The 20,460-nt window shown below is 47.1% G+C and overlaps 1 long non-coding RNA gene across 1 annotated transcript; it reads right to left on the bottom strand.

Annotated features, from left to right (window-relative positions):
* Nucleotides 1-1,107: 1,107 nt before the first annotated feature.
* Nucleotides 1,108-17,301, bottom strand: LOC149441386 (uncharacterized). The gene is made up of 2 exons (XR_016307388.1): nucleotides 17,239-17,301; nucleotides 1,108-1,701 (listed from the first exon to the last, which is right to left on the bottom strand). It is a non-coding gene; the product is annotated as an uncharacterized LOC149441386 (long non-coding RNA).
* Nucleotides 17,302-20,460: the final 3,159 nt, after the last annotated feature.

Raw genomic sequence — 20,460 nt, 5'->3', positions numbered from 1 at the left:
TTAAATCCAACCCAAAAAATTGAGGGACCCCCTCCCCCACATATACGCACGTACAAACGTAAAAGCACACACTGGGGCACCTATGCATGAAAACGTCGACTTCGATACACATGTCACATATCTCCGCACTTGCCAGAACGAGAGCAATAATTCTAGCTGCAAACCTCCTCCATAACGCTAAACTGATGACCTATAAGGAGCTTCAGAAGCGTCACCTATAGAAAGTATAGGGTACTGATGATCATCGCAATTTCATGAACACGCACAAATTTAAGGTTTGACAAGTTGGATATCTATTTACTCAATGCATTCTCATCTTTTATATTTTGCAAAAAATAGGGCAATTTACTGCTTTTTTGTGCCCTAAAATTAACTTACTTACACCGCAAATATTACCGCAAAATTTCAGTAAACAATATAACACAAATTGGAACTACCACTATTTTATTCTTTAGGATGTCTGCTTTCAGAAAATATATCATGTTTGGGGGTTTTATGTAATCTTCAGGCCTAAAATGATTTTTAAACTTGTGCAAAAATGGCTCTGGCAGTGAAAGGGATAAAGGATAAGCCCCGACACTCCCCTTATCTGACGAGCACCCAATCAGTGCTCATTACATTGCAAGGGAGGAGGAGAAAAACAGTGCAGTGTTAAAATTATTACATGTTTAAGTCGCCATAAAGCCCCTTTTGATTTTAAAATCCCCAGACATTCCTAAAATCACCTCCAATTTAAATACGGTTTTAATTAAAAAGTTTGTTTTTTATTCTGGACAAGTAGTTTGTCATGAGGGACAAATAGATTGGAAAACTGATTATTTTTTCAAAACCCTTGAATGGTGGAATAGGCAACCGCTGGAGCTGTGTGTGTTAGCAAGCATGTTCACCACCCTCCCAGAAGAGCAGAAACATGACCTAAAAAGAATGACCCTGTAGGGGGTGCTTTTTGTTTCTTTTTTAAAAATATCAGCTACTACAACGAGCATCCTGTATAAATAGGATAGATATGTTATACATGTGTACATTTATACATTTTTATAAAAAAAAATTTCAGTGCATAAACCACTATAACTGCTACAAGCATCTTGTATAAAAAGAAAGGAGCTGTTAGGCCATACATATATACATTTAATTATTTATACTTTTGGGTTTTATTTTCAAATCAACTACTGTAACTACTACAGACCACTGCAAGCATCCTGTATGAAAAAAAAAAAATCTGTTTGATACGGATTAACACCAAATACAGAACACCATTTTCATTGTCAATGGCAAACCCACTGTTGATCATGTCTTCAAGGCTCAGGTTTTTTTATGTCCTCAGTTATGAGTCTCTGGCGCTGTTGAGGAGTAGCAGCTCGGCAAATGGGACAGGTTGCACTTTCCTGAATCCATTGTTGAATGCAGCTGGTGTTAAATTGGTGAGCGCAGGTCAAAAGTGTAGTGCATCTTCATATCCTGCCAAACAAATAGGACACATTGCCTACTCCTCGCCATGCTGCTCCATGGCTGGTGGTGGTGGTGCTGGATGATGATGAGCAGTCCTGTTGATGGCAGCGTCCTCCTGTCTCTGCTGAAGTAGCAGTCTGGACCTTGACCGATGGGCTACTGGAGACTCCTGGACTTCCTGACGTGAGAGCCTTCCCCAGCATCTGCGACGTGCAGGTCTCGGCATCCTAATGGTGATGGATGAAAAATTACCTGGAAATAGCGATAAAGATAAAATATTATTAATAATAATATATAAACAATATTATTATAATGATAAGAGCAGTATTTCTGGATAATAATAAGAAAAATCTCAGGTAATCGCTGTGAAAAGTGGTGGATCGCAGGAGAAGTTCCAACGATGCTACTGTCAGGGCCACACTTGAGGCCTTCTTCATTTTTGCGTTGACCTCCACTGTTGGATTCCAGCTAATCCCAACAACCAAATGTAATATATTGCAGCGTTCCAGTCCTCAGATGGGCATTAGATTTCATGTTCACATTTGCTGGATGGATTAGATTTCATGTCCACCCCTTTCACCTGGTGATCCTTCAGTAACACTCTTCCTATCCAGCACTGCATGTACAAAGAGGGAGCGATCTTTAAAATGGTTTTAGGGCCCGTTCATACCACATGCAGTCTAATGCATTTTTTTCTGCATCAAACACTTTTAGACAGCAATTTACATGGATTCCAGTGGAATAGTTCTCACCAGTGCAAGCACGTTCCAGAACAGTCAAAAGTAGAACATGCTGCCTTTTTTCTGCATGGAACTGTGCTGGAACGCGGCAAAACACATAAAACACACCAGAATGCATGTCACTAATTAGGCCCCTTAGGGGCCAGTTCCCACCACAGAAAAAGTCTGAATGCTTTTTTTTCATGCGTGTTCTTGATGCATTCCGATTCATTTTCAATGTGTTTCAGTGCATTTCTACCACTCTTGTTTTTTTCTCGAAGTTTCCTGTGTGTGTTTTGTTTTGGTTTTTGTCCCTGTAATGTGTTCCAGTGCAGTTCTTTGCATAAAAAATGCAGCATGTTCTACTCTTGTTGACTGTACTGGCACGTATTGCAATGGTGTAAACTGTACCATCCATTGATGCAGCAAATAAACGTACTGGACGGTACGTGGTGGGAACCGGCCCTCACACTAGTGCGACTTCTGATGGATTTGGGTTGCACAGAATTGCAAATGAGGGAAATAACATTTTTCAGAGGTGCCCTTTTATTTCAGCCCTGTAGACTAATATACAGTGAAGGAAATAAGTATTTGATCCCCTGCTGATTTTGAATGTTTGCCAACATTACCTGTATGAAAGACACCTGGTAGCCAGAAATCCTGCTGAATGATAGGGGATCAAATACTTATTTTCCTCATGAACATGCAAATCAGTGCATAATTTGTTAGACATGCATTTCTTTTGAATTTGTTTTTGCTATTCTGTCTCTCAGTGTTACAATACACCTACCATTCAATTTTTAGACTGATCATTTCTTTGTGAGTGGGCAAACATTCAAAATCAGCAGGGGATCAAATACTTATTTCCTTCACTTTATAAATTCACCGAAGTCGCATCAGCATTAGATATTAAGTTATTCCTTTTTTTGATTTTGTGTGAATTTCACATGTAAACATATGTCACGCATAGGGCAGCCCATTTACTTACCAATGCTTATTTGTGGTGGTGGCTGCACTAGTCTTCTTTGTTCCCGTTATTTTCATCTGGTGATCGAGCCATTAAGTCTATTTTTCAACAGAACCAGCTGTCCTTCATATGTAGCAGTTAGAGGTTTGAGACTATTTGCCACTGACAGGGATGATTACAGTGATCAGCTTTTACTCATCCCAAAAGCTAAAAAAAATACAGTTTGCTGTAACTGCTTGTGAGACTGATATGTAATCTGCGGTTTGACTTGGTTTGTTTGGTGTATTTAAATCTGCTAGTACATTTAACACTCCCCTCTCACCAGACTGGCAACACTGCTGTCCAAAGTTGCCCCCTGTGCTCATCCATCCAGAGTGGGGACACTCTTAATACAGGAGGTGTGTTACTGGATTGGTCACCAGGTGAAAGCTAAGGAAGGGGAAAAAGAAAAACTAATGCGGCCCCCACATTTAATGATTGGAAAGCTGCAATATACTATGTTTTGTTTTGGGTTTAAAACCACTTTAAAGTTCTATTTTGGCAATTGCATTCCTTCTTGAGTGGCAATGCTTACCTACTGCCATTCAACAGAGCAGCTTTGTTGTCATGCCTAGTGATCCTGTGTGCTTGTAGTCACTCCCTGTTGTCTTAAATGTCCTTTCATGCTGTACTGTGAAGAAACCCATTATGGTGATAGAGCAGTAGGGATGCATCGAAATTTCAGAAAACACCCCTTTCGGCCATCAACTGAAATTTAAAAAAAAAAAGCACCGATACAGGTGCTGAAAACCCCGCCACCGCCCACCACTCGGTACTTCAGCCTTACCTGGGAAACCATCGATCCCGGCGCTGGGCATAGAGATGAGTGAAGGAAAGATAGCCGCCACACATCTCTATGCGCTTGGAAGACCGAAGCGGTCACTTCCTGTTCCGGACGTTGTTTTTTTGTTTAAAGCACTAGATCAATGCTTTTTTTTTATCTAATGCTTTACATTGCAGAGGAGAGATATGGGGTCCTTTTGACCCCATATCTCTCCATAAAGAGGACCTGTCACTAATTATTTATATAACAAGCATTTCTTGTGATAAGAATAAAAGTGATTAAAATTTTTTTAAAGGAGCAGTGACAGAAAAAAAAAAAAATACCATTTTTTAAAAAAAGTTTAAAATGCCCCTGTCCCCCCGTGCTCGGACATAGTGGTAAACGCATACATAGGCCGTGCCCACATATGTAAATGGTGTTCAAACCACACATGTGAGATATCGCCATGAACGTCAGAGCAAGAGCAATAATTCTCTCACTAGAGCTCCTCTGTAACTTTACACTGCTAACCTGTAGAGATTTTTGAAGCATCACCCATGGAGATTTTTAAGTAACGCAGTATTGTATTTTCATGTGTAGGCGCCCCGATTCCACAAAATTTTTTAGGGGGAAGAATTATAGTTGTTAGGTAACAAATATTTTTTATTGTACATTTAAAAAAAAATACACCCAAATAAAATTCTTTCAGCTAAAAAAATTTGAGGACCCCCCCACCGCCAAATATACACACTTACAAACGCACACATCGGGCCGGCTACACAAGAAAATACAATTGTGATACACAGGTTGAATATTTCTGTGCACATCAGAATCCACAAGACGCTAAACCAGGGGTGGGCAAACTTTTTGACTTGAGGGCCGCAATGGGTTCATATATTGGACCCGGGGGCCGGACTAGCTGCTGGCCGGCCCAGCCACTACCATGCCATCCATAGTAAGTATAGTAATATTCCCCCATAGTAAGCATAGTAATTAATTCACCATATAGTAATTCATCCTCCATAGTAATTCATCCCCCATATAGTAATTCATCCCCCATATAGTAATTCATCCCCCATAGTAATTCAACCCCCATATAGTAATTCAACCCCCATATAGTAATTCATCCCCCATAGTAATTCAAACCCCATATAGTAATTCATCCCCCATATAGTAATTCATCCCCCATAGTCATTCAACCCCCATATAGTAATTCATCCCCCATATAGTAATTCATCCCCCATATAGTAATTCATCCCCCATATTAAGTCCCCCGTGTCAATTCACTTACCTTTGCTCCGCGCGTTCCTCTCGCCGTCTTCCCGCGCCGCTCCGGAAAATCTGTCTCCTATGAGGATCTGTCCCCCTCGACGTATCTGCGCATGTGCCAGTTTCAGGCATTAGCAGCCGATCGGCGATCTCCGGCACATGCGCAGATACGTCGAGGGGGACAGATCTTCAGGGCGGACTGTGAGAGGAGCCTAGCGGGAGCCTAGCTCCGCGGGCCGGATTAAAAGGTCCACCGGGCCGTATACGGCCCGCGGGCCGTAGTTTGCCCATTGCTGCGCTAAACTGATGACCTATAGGGGGCTTTTAAAGTGTTGCCTACAGAAAATATAGGTTATAGGGTTTTTATGCCATTTCACAAGTGTACGCAAATTTAAGGTTTGACATGTTGGGTATTTACTGGGTGCAACCTCACCTTTTATATTTTACCAAAAATGTGGTAATTATTGCATTTTTGTGCCTAAAATTAACTTTACTGTGTTTTTTACTAAAATTTTCCATTTTCTAGACCTTTATGCCAATACTGTGTGGCATAAAAAAAAAGGAAGTACCACTATTTAATTTTTCTAGGGTGTCTGCTTTCAGCAAACATGTGTTTTAGGGGTTTTATGTAATCTTTAGGTCTGAAGTGGTTTTGTTCAAACGTGTGCTAAAAAAATGTAAAGACGGCTCTGGCAGTGAAAGGGTTAAAAGACAAGTTCCTCATTTGAGGGTGGAATATGTAACATGTTCCCGCTCCTGCAGCGGATTAGTGATCCGAGTCCTTTGTGTAACAGCATTGCGTTCTGTGAATGAATCAACCACAAGCAGTGCCATCCTTTGCAGAGGAAGGCTTGTAGTTCTCAATGAACCACCATGAAGCTGTTAGGTACTCTAAGTAAATTCTACCTGTCAGTGTGAAACTGCCTGCCCCTACCATGCACAATGTATAGGAAGACAGATTACACTGACAGTCTGCAGGAGTCCTGCATTACACCCATGATCTGCTGATCGCTGGTGCAATGCTTTCTAGAATCCTAAATTTAAAAAAATAAATAGTAAATGCATATTTTTTTAACAGCAAAAAAATGAGCATTTATTACTATTTTTTTTTTTTTTAAAAAGGCGAACTTATTCTTTAACGGAGCGGACACCAGATGTTGATTTGGCTGCTCAGCATGCACTTGTACTGAGTACCCAAGTGTTTCTGAGTATGAGGGTAACCTGGGGGAATAAAGTTTTTTTTTTCTTATTGGAGTCAGCGCCTCATTTACTCGCCCAACAGACGCGCTTCTGCTGAGCGTTTAGAGAGCTTGAAACTTACCTTTCCTGAAAAGCACCCAATCGGTGCTCATTACACTGCAAGGTCTCTCCCCTCCATGCTAGTCCTCCATGATGGAAACAGGCAGGGAGGTAAGGAGGAGATAAGCAGAGCAATGTTAAAAATATTAAAATGTAATATTATATATGTATTAATATACTGCACTATAGTGGTGCAGCGAAATGAAAATTCTGGTGCCGAAACCGAAAATTCATAATGCACTTGGACGAAAACCAAAACGCGCAGTTTTTAGAAATTAATATATATTTTTTGGAAAAAAATACACTTTAATTAACCACTTGAGCCCCAGAGGATTTACCCCCCTAATGACCAGGCCTTTTTTTGCCGTTTGGCGCTGCACTAATTCAAATGATAATTGCGCGGTCATGCAATGCTGTACCCAAACAAAATTTACGTCCTTTTTTACAAATAGAGCTTTCTTTTGGTGGTATTTTATCACCTGTGCGCTTATTTTTTGCGCTATAAACAAAAAAACCACGAAACTTTTGAAAAAAAACAATATTTTCTACTTTCAGCTATAAAAAATATATCGTAAACTCAAAGTTAGTCATAAATTTAAGCCAAAATGTATTCTGCTACATGTTTTTGGTAAATAAAATCCCAATAAGTGTATATTGATTGCTTTGTGTGAAAGTTATAGCGTCTACAAACTATGGTATAGATACTGTATTTATGCCTTTTTTTGCTATACAGCGCTGCACTAATTCAAATGATAATTGCGCTGTCATGCAATGCTGTACCCAAATAAATTTACGTCCTTTTTTTCACACAAATAGAGCTTTCTTTTGGTGGTATTTGATCACCTGTGCGCTTTTTATTTTTTGCGCTATAAACAAAAAAACCACGAAAATTTTGAAAAAAATAAATTTAAGCCAAAATGTATTCTGCTACATGTTTTTGGTAAAAAAAATCCTGTGCATTAGCGGGCAAACTGGCGCTATCTAGGAGGGGCGCTAACACTATCGGAAGTCACCAGTGGCACTAATACAGTGATCAGTAAAAATCTGTTCACTGTAATCAATGACACTGGTGACAGGGCAGTGAAGGGGTTAACTGTGGGGGGGGGGAGGGGGGCGATCAAGGGGTTAAATGGAATTTCTGGTGCACTAGTGGGCAAACTGGTGCTATCTGGGAGGGGCGCTAACACTATTGGAAGTCGCCAGCGACACTGATACAGTGATCAGTAAAAATCTGTTCACTAATCAATGACACTGGTGACAGGGCAGTGAAGGGGGGTCAACTCGGGGGGGGCGATCAAGGGGTTAGACGGGATTATTGGTGTATTAGCGGGCAATCTGGCGCTATCTGGGAGGGGCGCTAACACTATCGGAAGTCGCCAGCGACACTGATACAGTGATCAGTAAAAATTGGTTCACTGATCAGTGACACTGGTGACAGGGCAGTGAAGGGGTTAACTGGGGGGGGGCGATCAAGGGGTTAAACGGGATTACTGGTGTACTGGCGGGCAATCTGGCGCAACATGTCATGCATTAAAACTGTGCACGTTCGTGGAATGGCGTGAAAGTGCGGTACTTAAAAATCTCCATGGGTGATGCTTTAAAAATTTCTACAGGTTACCAGTGTAAAGTTACAGAGAAGTTCTAGTGTGAGAATTATTGCTCTTGCTCTGACGTTCATGGCGATACCTCACATGTGTGGTTTGAACACCATTTACATATGTGGGCACGGCCTACGTATGTGTTTACCACTACGTGCGAGCACGGGGGGACAGGGGCACTTTAAACTTCTTTTTTTTAATTTAATGTTTTTTTTTTTTCCTTATTTGCACTGTTCCTTTAAAAAAAAATTTAATTACTTTTACTCTTATCACAAGAAATACATGCATCCCTTGTGATAGAAATTAGAGACAGGTCCTCTTTATGGAGAGATATGGGGTCAATAAGACCTCATATATCTCCTCTGCAGTGCAAAGCATTAGATAAAAAAAAAAGCATTCATCTAGTGTTTAAAAAAAAAAAAAAAACTTGGCCAGAACGGGAAATGACATCACTCCGGTCCTCCATGGGCATAGAGGTGTGTGGGGGCCATCTTTCCTTCACACATCTCTATGCCCAGATCGATGGTTTCTCAGGTAAGGCTGAACTACCGAGTGGAGGTGGCGGCGAGTGGGCGGCAGCGATGGCAGGCGAGGTTTTTTCGGCACCTGTATCGGTACTTTTTTTTTTTCATTTCGGCAGCTGGCCGAAAGGGGTGTTTTCCGAAATTTCGATGCATCCCTACTGCTCTATCACCATAATGGGTTTCTTCACAGTACAGCATGAAAGGACATGTAAGACAACAGGAAGTGACTACAAGCACACAGAATCACTAGGCATGACAACAAAGCTGCTCTGTTGAATGGCAGTAGGTAAGCATTGCCACTCAAGAAGGAATACAATTGGCAAAATAGAACTTTAACCGCCTCCCGCTCGCCATATAGTACAATGACGGGCGCAAGGCGGTTCTCTCGTTCTGGGAGGACGTTGTATGACGTTGTCAGGAATGGACTCACCAATGGTGGTGGGACGCACCTGCCTTGTGGGCTGCAGTATCAGGGCTGGCCAGCCGGTGCTCTCAGCAACCAGAGGCTCACTCCTGCAATGAGCCATCACCTGAAACGGATTACACAGGTGTATTTAAGGAATGGCCAGGCCTGTGTTCAGGGCCGATTGCGCAACGGATCAAATTCAAAATCCTAACGCTGACGTACAAAGCTGTCCACCATACTGCCCCGAACTATATCACTGACCTAATATCCAAGTACCGCCCAGCACGCACACTCCGCTCCTCACAAGACCTCCTTCTCTCTAGTTCCCTGGTCTCCTCCTCCCATGCCCGCCTCCAGGACTTCTCCAGGGTGTCACCCATCCTCTGGAACTCCCTGCCCCAACCCATCAGATTATCACCTACTCTCCTCTCCTTTAGGCGCACCCTGAAAACCCATCTCTTCAGGGAAGCCTACCCCACCCCCTGCTAACTTGCCTCCCTCCTCCACTCTTCCTACCACTCCATCCCCCACAGCTATCTCCTCCTGTGCCACCACCCCCTCCCTCCTAGATTGTAAGCTCGAAAGAGCAGGGCCCTTGATCCCCTCACGTTTTGCATTGTATTGGTATTGTTCTGTCACATGTTCTGTCTCCCTTTGTAATGTACAGCGCTGAGCGAACTATTGGCGCTTTATAAATACTGTATAATAATAATAATAATGTTTCCCATGTGCCCTGTATCCTGTCTCCTGCCTGTCTTCTGTTGCCGACCTCTGCATTGTTCCTGATTCTAGAAACAATAAAGTGCAGCGCTACAAATAATATCCAAGTGACAATTATATATGCGGTCATCAAATATAGGAATATTAAAGATGATAAACAGTTCAGTGATGGAGGACTCTCAGGGAGTATAGGTGCAATCCAATCCCAGGAATAGATAAATTGCCTGCTTACCAGAAGCGCAATATTAATACGCATGTACAGGTTACATGTAGCCGGGGTCCCATGTAGGCGCTGCTTTATAGTACCCAGATGGTCCGTCGGTGGTAAGACGATGCTGGCCTGGTCGGATCACACTGCTCCTTGGATCCACGCGGGTCAGGAGGAGCCTTCGCACGCCTTGACGTTACGCCGCCGGGTCAGGAGGTCCGGCGGCCCACCTTTGGTATTCACTGGTCAGTGTATAGAATCTCTTTTTCAAGCTGCTTATACTGGCTACAGGCTGCAGGCATGCGTTTTGTAACTTTTATGGTTTACGTTATTGGATTTAATAAATAATTTTAAAACATACTACACTATGAGTATTCTTACTCCTTACATCTGGCACTGAGTTCCCATACCTCAGCCCCAGCATTTTTAGGTTCTCTGCGTGGATCCAAGGAGCAGTGTGATCCGACCAGGCCAGCATCGTCTTACCACCGACGGACCATCTGGGTACTATAAAGCAGCGCCTACATGGGACCCCGGCTACATGTAACCTGTACATGCGTATTAATATTGCGCTTCTGGTAAGCAGGCAATTTATCTATTCCTGGGATTGGATTGCACCTATACTCCCTGAGAGTCCCCCATCACTGAACTGTTTATCATCTTTAATATTCCTATATTTGATGACCGCATATATAATTGTCACTTGGATATTATTTGTAGCGCTGCACTTTATTGTTTCTATTCTGGTTGGAAGGGCTTGTAGTTCCTTTTTTGTGCATTAGCCGCTCACTGAAGTGCGCTCACTTTTCTTTATTTTATATTGTTCCTGATTCTGCTGACCGTCTCCTGTTAACCCCTGGCTTGCCTGACCATCCTATTGCCTGCTCCTCTGTACCGTGCTGCCTGTGAGTTTCTAAACCCAGCTTGTGACCCTGACCATTCTCCCGCCTGCTCCTGGTACCCGGTTTGCCACTGACCCGGCCTGCCTGACTACTCTTTGTATTGTATGTATTGTTATCTGTGGGAGGTTTGGTTTGTTTGCACTGTGTTATGTTTAGTTTTGCACTACGTTTTGTATTGTAGTCTCAAATTATATTGTTTACTATACCTGAAGCCTGCGTTTCCCTGTGTCAGTCCACACACTTCTGGTCATACCTAGAATCCTGACAGACGTCCTCCCATTCTAACCACTCATGCGCCGCGATCATCGCTCAACAGAAAGAGCCAAAGATGTCGGCTCGGTCATGTGATCAGCTGATCGCATGTAAACAGGGAAATGCCGGTTATCTGCATTTGTCTCCTCACGAACTGTCACGCTGACAGCTCGTGAGGAGAGGAGAGCCGGTAATCAGCATTCCTCGGAGGGGACATCTACACTGATCATCAGAGCACTGATTATCTGTGTAGCCCCAGCAGTGCCACCTGTCAGTGTCCATCAGTGCCAGCTGTCAGCGCTCATCCAAGCCACCTGCCAGTGCCCATCAGTGCCACATTTCAGTGCCTACCAGTGCACAATGCCACATATCAGTGCCCATCTCAGCTGCCTTTCAGTGTCAAGGATCAGTGCCACCTATCAATTCCAGTCAGTGCCACCTATCAGTGCTGCCAATCAGAACTGCCTATCAGTGCCCTCCAGTGCCGCCTATCAGTGCCCGCCAGAGCCGCCTATCAGTGCCCGCCAGAGCCGCCTATCAGTGCCATATATGAGTGCTGCTTTTCAGTGTGCATCAGTGATGTCTGTCAATGCCCATCAATGCCACCTACCAGTGCCTCCTAATTAGTGCCCATCAGTGCAGCCCAGGGACGGACTGACCATTCGAGCACTCGGGCACTGCCCGAGGGCCCAGGGTCAGTAGGGGGCCCCATGAAATGCCCCTGGTACCTTTTATAGGCTTTTTTGGGTGTGCTTTGAGTGTGGGTAAGGGAACAGGGGCCCCATGATCCCCTATTGCCCGGGGGCCCCATGAGTTGTCAGGCAGCCCCTGGTGCAGCCTATCAGTGCTAATCACTACAGCCTCATTAGGGCAAATCAGTGAAGGAGAAAAATCACTTATTTACAAAATTTTAGAACAAAAACTAAGAAAAAAATGTTTTTTTTTTTCAAAATTCTCAGTGGTTTTTGATTTAAGAAAATATAAAAAAACCCCAGAGGTGGGTAAATACCACCAAAATAAAGCTCTATATGTCACAAAAAATGATAAAAATGTCATATGGGTACAGTGTTGCATTACCGCACAATTCTCATTCAAAATGTGACAGCGCTGAAAGCTGGAAATTGGCCTGGGCAGGAAGGGGGTATAAGTGCCCTGTAGACTAGAGGTTAAAGTGGTTTTAAACCCAAAACCAAACGTAGTATATTGCAGCTTTCCAATCATTAGCTGTGGGGGCCGCATTCGTTTTTCTTTTTTCCCCCCTTAGTTTTCACCTGATCAGTCCAGTAACACACCTCCTGTATTAAGAGCGTACCCACTCTGGATGGAAGAGCACAGGGGACAACTTTGGACAGCAGTGTTGCCAGTCTGGTGAGAGGGGAGTGTTAAATGTACTAGCAGATTTAAATACACTAAACAAACCAAGTCAAACCGCAGCTTACACGTCAGTCTCACAAGCAGTTACAGCAAACTGTGTTTTTTTTTAGCTTTTGGGATAAATAAAAGCTGATCACTGTAACCATCCCTGTCAGTGGCTAATAGTTAGTCTCAAACCTCTAACTGCTACATATGAAGGACAGCTGGTTCTGTTGAAAAATAAACTTAATGGATCGATCACCAGATGAAAATAAAGGGAACAAAGCCTATAAAAGAAAACTAGTGCAGCCACCACCACAAATAAGCATTGGGAAGTAAATGGGCTGCCCTATGCGTGACATGTTTACATGTGAAAATCGCACAAAATCAAAAATGGGAATGAGTGTTTCTGCTACAGCTTCTGCTCAGGATGTGAATGGAATGTGCTTGGGAGGAGGAGTGCTTTTAGGCAGCAAGAATGACCTGGGAGGACAGGTAAGGGGAAAAAAAAAAAAAAATCTTACCAAAGTCACATAGGAGTTACTTCATATCTAATGCTGATGCCACTTCCGTGAATTTCTATATTAGTCTACAGGGCTGAAATAAAAGGGCATCGCTGAAAAATGTCATTTCCCTCATTCTGCAATTGTGTGCAACCCAAATCCATCAGAAGTCGCACTAGTGTGAGGGCCGGTTCACACCACATGCCGTCCAATACGTTTATTTGCTGCATCAATGGACGGTACAGTTTACACCATTGCAATACGTGCCAGTACAGTCCACAAAATTACAACATGCTGCATTATTTCAGCAAAGAACTGCACTGGAACACATTACAGAGAAAAAAAACACAAAACAAAACACACACAGGAAACTTCGAGAAAAAAAAACAAAGAGGGGTAGAAATGCACTGAAACACATTGAAAATGTATAAAAATGAATCAGAATGCATCAAGAACACGCATGCAAAAAAAAGCATTCAGACTTTGTTTCTGTGGTGGGAACTGGCCCCTAAGGGGCCTAATTAGTGACATGTGCATTCCGGTGTGTTTTATGTGTTTTTCCGCGTTCCAGCACAGTTCCATGCAGAAAAAAGGCAGCATGTTCTACTTTTGACTGTTCTGGAACGTGCTTGCACTGGTGAGAACTCTGCCACTGGAATCCATGTCAATTACTGTCTAAAAGTGTTTGATGCAGAAAAAAATGCATTAGACTGCATGTGGTATGAACGGGCCCTAAGACCATTTTAAAGATCGCTCCCTCTTTGTACATGCAGTGCTGGATAGGAAGAGTGTTACTGAAGGATCACCAGGTGAAAGGGGTGGACATGAAATCTAATCCATCCAGCAAATGTGAACATGAAATCTAATGCCCATCTGAGGACTGGAACGCTGCAATATATTACATTTGGTTGTTGGGATTAGCTGGAATCCAACAGTGGAGGTCAACGCAAAAATGAAGTAAGGCCTCAAGTGTGGCCCCGACCCTTCCAGAGGATCACACAATAGCAGTGGGTTTTAACACCTCAATGCACCAAAATTTTAGTTCAACTGCATTTTTTGCAACGTATTACAATGCACACTAGAGGAGCTGTATACAACGGCCACCCGCACTGGTGCCAGTGGACGCAATAAGAACTGCGCACCTCTGGCACCAGCGGATGCAATGAAAGCTGCGCACCTCTGGCACCAACGGACACAAACAATGTGCACCTCTGGCGCCAGCAGATGCAATGAAAGCTGCGCACCTCTGGCACCAGCGGACACAAAAGCTGTGCAGCATAGGTGTCGGAAGACGCAATGAAAACAGCCCACCTGTGGCGACAGAAGACGCAATGATAGCTGTACACATCTAGCACCAGCAGACACAAAGTGCACCCCTGGCGCCAGCGGATGCAATGAAAGTTGCGCACCTCTGGCGCTAGCAGACGAAAGCAGAGCAGCATAGGTGTCAGCAGGTGAAATGAAAACTGCGCACCTCTGGCGCCAGCAGAGGCAATGACAAGTGCGAAAATCTGGCGCCACCCCACGCAATGAAAAGTGCGCTCCTCTGGCGCCAGCCCACGCAATGACAAGTGCGCTCCTCTGGCGCCAGCACACGCAATGACAGCGGCGCACCTCTGGCGCCAGCACACGCAATGACAGCGGCGCACCTCTGGCGCCAGCACACGCAATGACAACGGCGCACCTCTGGCGCCAGCACACGCAATGACAGCGGCGCACCTCTGGCGCCAGCACACGCAATGACAGCGGCGCACCTCTGGCGCCAGCACACGCAATGACAAGTGCGCACCTCTGGCGCCAGCAGAGGCAATGACAAGTGCGCACCTCTGGCGCCAGCAGAGGCAATGACAAGTGCGCAGCTGTGGCGCCAGCAGAGGCAATGACAGCTGCGCAGCTGTGGCGCCAGCAGAGGCAATGACAGCTGCGCACCTCTGGCGCCAGCAGAGGCAATGACAGCTGCGCACCTCTGGCGCCAGCAGAGGCAATGACAGCTGCGCACCTCTGGCGCCAGCAGAGGCAATGACAGCTGCGCACCTCTGGCGCCAGCAGAGGCAATGACAGCTGCGCACCTCTGGCGCCAGCAGAGGCAATGACAGCTGCGCACCTCTGGCGCCAGCAGAGGCAATGACAGCTGCGCACCTCTGGCGCCAGCAGAGGCAATGACAGCTGCGCACCTCTGGCGCCAGCAGAGGCAATGACAGCTGCGCACCTCTGGCGCCAGCAGAGGCAATGACAGCTGCGCACCTCTGGCGCCAGCAGAGGCAATGACAGCTGCGCACCTCTGGCGCCAGCAGAGGCAATGACCGCTGCACACCTCTGGCGCCAGCAGAGGCAATGACCGCTGCGCACCTCTGGCCAGAGGTGCGCAGCGGTCATTGCCTCTGCTGGCGCCAGCAGAGGCAATGACAGCTGCGCACCTCTGGCGCCAGCAGAGGCAATGACAGCTGCGCACCTCTGGCGCCAGCAGAGGCAATGGCAGCTGCGCACCTCTGGCGCCAGCAGAGGCAATGGCAGCTGCGCACCTCTGGCGCCAGCAGAGGCAATGGCAGCTGCGCACCTCTGGCGCCAGCAGAGGCAATGGCAGCTGCGCACCTCTGGCGCCAGCAGAGGCAATGGCAGCTGCGCACCTCTGGCGCCAGCAGAGGCAATGACAGCTGCGCTCCTCTGGCGCCAGCAGAGGCAATGACAGCTGCGCACCTCCGGCGCCAGCAGAGGCAATGAAAAGTGCGCACCTCCGGCGCCAGCAGAGGCAATGACAGCTGCGCACCTCCGGCGCCAGCAGAGGCAATGAAAAGTGCGCACCTCCGGCGCCAGCAGAGGCAATGAAAAGTGCGCACCTCCGGCGCCAGCAGAGGCAATGAAAAGTGCGCACCTCCGGCGCCAGCAGAGGCAATAAAAAGTGCGCACCTCCGGCGCCAGCAGAGGCAATGAAAAGTGCGCACCTCCGGCGCCAGCAGAGGCAATGAAAAGTGCGCACCTCCGGTGCCTGCAGTCGCAATGACAAGTGCGCACCTCCGGCGCCTGCAGTCGCAATGACAGCTGCGCACCTCCGGCGCCAGCAGAGGCAATGACAGCTGCGCACCTCCGGCGCCAGCAGACGCAATGAAAAGTGCGCACCTCCGGCGCCAGCAGACGCAATGAAAAGTGCGCACCTCCGGCGCCAGCAGACGCAATGAAAAGTGCGCACCTCCGGCGCCAGCAGACGCAATGAAAAGTGCGCACCTCCGGCGCCAGCAGACGCAATGAAAAGTGCGCACCTCCGGCGCCAGCAGAGGCAATGAAAAGTGCGCACCTCCGGCGCCAGCAGAGGCAATGAAAAGTGCGCACCTCTGGCGCCTGCAGTCGCAATGACAAGTGCGCACCTCTGGCGCCTGCAGTCGCAATGACAACAGCGCACCTCTGGCGCCAGCAGAAACCATGAAAATGGCGCACCTCTGGCGCCAGCAGAGGCAATGACAGCTGCGCACCTCTGACGCCAGCAGACGCAATGACAGCTGCGCACCTCTGACGCCAGCAGACGCAATGACAACTGCGCAGCATAGGTGTCAGCGGACAGCCACTTCTGGCGATTTGGGGTTGCGGCTGGAATTACTGCAATTCCAAATCACACTGTAATCCTGGCAAAAAGGTGCGATTTTTGCTCTGCTCACCGCTTCGCACAAAGCTCGTCACCCAATAGAAGCTTCTGCTCCTTTATAGGCGACAAGCGGATTGACGTGCGTTTCTCTTGCGCTGCAAAGCTGCACATTTGAGATGACATTAAAAATGAATGGCATACAAACGCATGTGGTGCGTTTTGCCAGGATTGCAGTGCGAGTTAGTGCAGTGATAGAACTGCGGCCATCCCTCCAGCGATACCAAATCGCCAGATGTGAATGGGGCCTACAGGAGAGATCATCAGCGCACTCCCAGCCGCAAATCCCACCACACAGGAAAGGAAAGCAATGAGCTCTGCCCTGTGCAGGCCGGGGATGGCAGACATGGATGGGGGAGTGATGGGGGGGATCCAGGTATGTCTGCCCCCCGACTTTTCCTGTCATGACCACCTCTATAGCCGGCCACACACTCCATCCCCCTCCTCCTCCATCCAGCACATTGCGGCCTACACCATCCTGGGCATTCTCCTCACCCCCTGCGGCCTTCTATGTATTGCAACCTCAGCCCCTCCTCCACAGCACACCGCGGCCTACACCATCCGCCATCCCGACCTCCATTACACCTCACCGCGGCCTTCTCCTCACCACCCCCGGCTCTCTGTCCTCCTCACCTGTTATCTACCCGGAGGCCAGAATTCCTCCTGTCGGCTCACTGCATTCTCAGATAAGCAAGATGGCCGCCAGGGGAAAGAAAACGGAGCTGATTGGGAAGGGAGACATCAGTGGCGATGTGCGGGATTACCGCTGTGGAGGAGTGAGAATTATTGCAATTTTGCTGTCATCTAGTGGCGGAATTCGGTAATGACCATTAAAATGAACACATAACATAGAAAATGATATCAAATTTATTTAGGCATATGTTTCCATGACAATTCATAGTAGGCCTCAAAAGTGACAGGGGCGGGACTGGCTGTGATTGGCTTTGGCTGGGATTGGCTGTGGCTGGCTGTGACTGGCTGTGATTGGCTGTGGCTGTGGCTCAAGTCACTCTTACGCTGGGAGTCGAGCGAGTAGCATCGTTGGAATTTCTCCTGCGATCCACTGCTTTTCAAAGAGATTACCTGAGCTTTTTCTGCTTAATATCCAGAAATACTGCTCTTGTCATTATAATAATATTGATTAAATATTATTATTATTAATATTTTATTTTGTAGCTATTTCCAGGTGATTTGCCATCCATCACCATTAGGATGCCGAGACGTGCACGTCACAGATGCCGGGGAAGGCTCTCACGTCAGGAAGTCCAGGAGTCTCCAGTAGCCCATCGGACAAGATCCAGACTGCTGCTTCGGCAGAGACAGGAGGACGCCATCAGCAGGGCTGCTCATCGCCATCCAGCACCACCAGCCATGGAGCAGCACGACGAGGAGGGGGCAATCTGTCCCATTTGTTTTGCAGGGTACGAAGACAGTCAGCACACTACAATCTTGACCTGCAATCACAAATTTCACACCTACTGCATTCTACAATGGCTTCAGGAGAGTGCCACGTGTCCCATGTGCCGAGCTGCTATTCCACACCAGCGCCGGATAATCACATTGGAGGGCATAAACAACCTGAGCCTTGAAGACATGATCAACAGCAGGTTTTTCATTGACAGTGTAAATGGTGTTATGTGTTTGCTGCAAATCCGTATCTAACATGTATTTTCTTTTCATACAGGATGATTGCAGTGGTGTGTAGTAGTTATAGTAGTTGATGATTTGAAAAAAAAAAAAAAAAAGTATAAAAATCTAAATGTGTAGTATAACAGATGTTTTCTTTTCATACAGGATGATTGCAGTGGTGTGTAGCAGTTATAGTAGTCAGTGGTGTATTTCTGATTTGTGCTGCCCTAGGCAACACAAAAATTGCCCCCCCCCCCAGCCCCGTGCACCCCCACTGTTTCAAGTGCACCAACGTTCCCTGGGCAGAACTTAGTGGTCTTTCTGTAAAGGTGTCAGTTAGTGGTATGAGCGTTGAGGTGTCAGTTAGTGGTATGAGCAAAGAGAAGGTGTCAGTTAGTGGCGTGAGCGATGTGAAGGTGTCAGTTAGTGGTATGATCAGCGAGAAGGTGTCAGTTAGTCAGTTAGTGGTATGAGCGGCGAGAAGGTGTCATTAGTAATATGAGTGGCGAGAAGGTGTCCGTTAGTGGTATGAGTCAGCCACCTGGCAGTCTCTGCTCAGTCTTGGTCAGTGTCTGGTCAGTCACCTGGCAGTCTCGGTCAGTCTCCTGGCAGTCTCTGGTCAGTCACCTAGCAGTCTCTGGTCAGTCACCTGGCAGTCTCTGGTCAGTCACCTAGCAGTCTCGTTCAGTCACCTGGCAGTCTCTGGTCAGTGACCTGGCAGTCTCGGTCAGTCACCTGGCAGTCTCTGGTCAGTTTCGGTCAGTCACCGGGTAGTCTCGGGTCAGTCACTTGGCAGTCTCTGGTCAGTCACCTGGCAGTCTCTGGTCAGTCACCTGGCAGTCTCTTGTCAGTCTCTGGTCAGTCACCTGGCAGTCTCTTGTCAGTCTCGGTCAGTCACCGGGCAGTCTCGGTCAGTCTCTAATCAGTCTCTGGTCAGTCACCTGGCAGTCTCTGGTCAGTCACCTGGCAGTCTCTGTTCAGTCTCGGTCAGTCACCTGGCACAGTTGGTCAGTCTCGGTCAGTCACCTGGCAGTCTCGGTCAGTCTCTGGTCAGTCACCTGGCAGTCTCTGGTCAGTCTTGGACAGTCACCTAGCAGTCTTTGGTCAGTCTCGGCCAGTCACCTGGCAGTCTCTGGTCAGTCACCTGGCAGTCTCTGGTCAGTCTGCCTGTCAGCTCTCCCCCCCCCCCCCCCAGTAGGCATGAAGATCACTCAACAGGCAGGGCGGAGACCGAGTTAGTGGCATGAGCGATGTGAAGGTGTCAGTCAGTGGTATAATCAGTGTGAAGGTGTCAGTTAGTGGTATGATCAACGAGAAGGTGTCAGATAGTGGTATGAGCGGCGAGAAGGTGTCGTTAGTGGTATGAGTGGTGAGAAGGTGTCAGTTAGTGGTATGAGCGGAGAGAAGATGTCAGTTGGTGGTATGAGCGGTGAGAAGGTGTCAGTTGGTGGTATGAGCGGTGAGAAGGTGTCAGTTAGTCAGTTAGTGGTATGAGCGGCGAGAAGGTGTCATTAGTAATATGAGTGGCAAGAAGGTGTCCGTTAGTGGTATGAGCGGCGAGAAGGTGTCCGTTAGTGGTATGAGCAGCGAGAAGGTGTCAGTTAGTGGTATGAACAGCGAGAAGGTGTCAGTTAGTGGTATGAGCAGCGAGAAGGTGTCAGTTAGTGGTATGAGTCAGCCACCTGGCAGTCTCTGCTCAGTCTTCGTGTCTGGTCAGTCACCTGGCAGTCTCTGGTCAGTCACCTAGCAGTCTCGTTCAGTCACCTGGCAGTCTCTGGTCAGTCACCTGGCAGTCTCGGTCAGTCACCTGGCAGTCTCTGGTCAGTTTCGGTCAGTCACCTGGCAGTCTCTGGTCAGTCACCTGGCAGTCTCTGGTCAGTCACCTGGCAGTTTCGGTCAGTCTCTAATCAATCTCTGGTCAGTCACCTGGCAGTCTCTGGTCAGTCACCTGGCAGTCTCTGTTCAGTCTCGGTCAGTCACCTGGCACAGTCGGTCAGTCTCGGTCAGTCACCTGGCAGTCTCGGTCAGTCTCTGGTCAGTGACCTGGCAGTCTCTGGTCAGTCTCTAGTCAGTCTCGGACAGTCACCTAGCAGTCTCTGGTCAGTCTCTGGTCAGTCACCTGGCAGTCTCTGGTCAGTCACCTGGCAGTCTCTGGTCAGTCACCTGGCAGTTTCGGTCAGTCTCTAATCAATCTCTGGTCAGTCACCTGGCAGTCTCTGGTCAGTC

This window comes from Staurois parvus, unplaced genomic scaffold (assembly GCF_062004578.1).
Source record: "Staurois parvus isolate SC_StPar_1 unplaced genomic scaffold, SC_StPar_1.0 ptg000991l, whole genome shotgun sequence".
NCBI classification, from domain to species: domain Eukaryota; kingdom Metazoa; phylum Chordata; class Amphibia; order Anura; family Ranidae; genus Staurois; species Staurois parvus.
This window is presented reverse-complemented; position numbering and strand designations above follow the sequence as displayed.